This window comes from Crocodylus porosus, unplaced genomic scaffold, assembly GCF_001723895.1.
Source record: "Crocodylus porosus isolate Cpor-Errol unplaced genomic scaffold, CroPor_comp1, whole genome shotgun sequence".
Classification (NCBI taxonomy): Eukaryota; Metazoa; Chordata; order Crocodylia; family Crocodylidae; genus Crocodylus; species Crocodylus porosus.
This window is the reverse complement of record NW_017728931.1, coordinates 90109929-90111960: the sequence shown is the minus strand read 5'-3', so window position 1 is coordinate 90111960 and position 2032 is coordinate 90109929. Positions and strand designations below refer to the sequence as shown.

Here is a 2032-nt window from a genome sequence, read left to right as displayed (position 1 = left end):
AATCAGGAGTCATGGTCAGGATTAGGAATCAAGAACTTGGGGCAAGAATTAGGGACACGGAAGAAGGCAAGGTAAACATAGGGACCACTGCAGAAGTTGAGGGCTAGGTAGTATAGAAACCAGGACCAGAGCTGGGAGGAGGGGCAGTGCAGGAAACAAGCCAGGAGGCGGAGATAAAATTAGACAGTAGTGGGAAACCAACGAGAAGTTACAAGCTGTGAAGCACTGAGCGACCAAAGACCTTTTGAAAGTGTCAGACTGTCCTGAGGCCTGCCTTCTTTTAGTGAATGATATAATCAGGCACAGCTGGACCCACTCAGGTACTTTTCAACCTAAAAGCACTAAGCTAGAACTACTCTAAATACTCATGCAATCACTATCTATTAAGGATATGTTTTAAAAAATGTTGACATTACAGGTAGGGATGAAGGAAGAAATCGGTGCTTGTACCTTCATTGGACTGTCTGCATTTGTTTATGCCTCAGAACGTAACAATTAAGAATGAAGTGTGTATTTTAGGTTATTGACACAAGGAAGCTTGAAGACCATACATGTTTTAAAAGTTCCTTGCATAGATTTACCCCAGAGCATAGCTCTGATTTACATAAAACCAAAAATTTTGAATATTCATGCAGTGTGCTATTTTGTATTCATTAGTTCACATATAAATATTGATGACACACAGAAAGCAGTAATGAGATAATTACTTTCTAATTTGTTTTATGCTTGGGTCACTGTTCTGTTGTTGCAAATATCACCTTGGTAATTCTGTTTAGAAAAATGAATATTTGGAATAGTTTACTCCTACTAGCTAAATCAGAAAAGAGAGGAGACATTATCTAGTAAAAAGGTACCGGGTATAGGTTTTTTATTTTGGGGGGAGTTTACACCTTGGCAGTATAACATATTGGAAGTGTTTAGATTCACTGTGTTGAAAGCTGTAGTAACTAAGCCTGTTTTCTTGTACTGCATGGAATTATGTTTAACTGAAACAACAGCTTCTTTGAAAAGAGCTTGCCTAGAGAAAGTTGCAGACTAATGCACAGGCAGTCTGACTGACATGAAAAACTGTAATTGTTGATACTGAAATTAAATATATGAATATATGGTACTCAAAATATGATGGCAACTGAAGATTGTTTTTATAAAGTAATACTATCTCAGTGGTGGGAGTGCTGGTAATATTCGTGAATGAAATCATTTTAAAATTAGCCTTGCTGTCAAATGACTCATCATCTAGGTTTGACCTGCTTTATAGATTCAGCTGACTGATTTGGACAGCTGGACAAAAGAGTAAGTGTTTAGATGTTTACAGTTTTGTAATGGAATGTGTAAATAATATTTCTTTTTATTATAGATAACCTCTCTTTTCAGTAACTGATCTAAAATAGTCCTGTCTACTGAAATCTACTGAAATTATTTGCTTTGAAAATATATTTCAGAGCACTTGATATTATACTAACACCAAATGTGTGTTATTCTCAGTAACAGTAGAACAGTAGACTTATGCTGAAATTTTCATAAATTTATTCATTCTGAAATAATAATTTACAGATAGTTATAAAACATATCAAGCTTACCTTTAGAGTTATAGGTTTGGTTTGTTTGTTCTCAGCCTGGGCACAAGTGTTCATGAAAATGAACAGGAAAAGGTTCAGTTTTTTTTCAAAAAGAGAATGAAAATGCACCTTTTGGGGAACATGTATCCTAAAGAGAGTTGGTGGAAACAAGACATGTGGTAAGGAGATAGTGCATATGGCACAGATGTCTTGTGGCTGTGCAGGTGGGAAATTAGGTTTATACTTGGCCATGTTATCAGATTAAAAATGTACTGTGTCCAAAACACCCATGAATGTTCATAGTTTTATAGAATCATAGAAGTAGGGTCGGAAGGGACCTTGTAGATCTTCAAGTCCGACCCCCCACCTGGGCGGGAGAAAAAACTGGACTCAAATGAGTCCGGCCAGGTAGGCATCAAGCCTCTTCTTAAAGACCCCCAGGGTAGGAGCCAGCACCACTTCCCTTGGAAGTT

The 2032-nt window shown here is 37.2% G+C and overlaps 1 protein-coding gene across 1 annotated transcript in view; it reads left to right on the top strand.

The window, feature by feature from the left end:
• The first annotated feature begins 218 nt into the window (after positions 1-218).
• The window catches only part of TMEM117 (transmembrane protein 117), a 415971-nt gene continuing 414157 nt past the window's right edge, over positions 219-2032 (top strand). Inside the window, exon 1 of the mRNA XM_019543346.1 lies at positions 219-320. The gene's annotated coding sequence lies outside the window, so the exon portion shown is untranslated. The remainder of the gene's footprint in view (positions 321-2032) is intronic.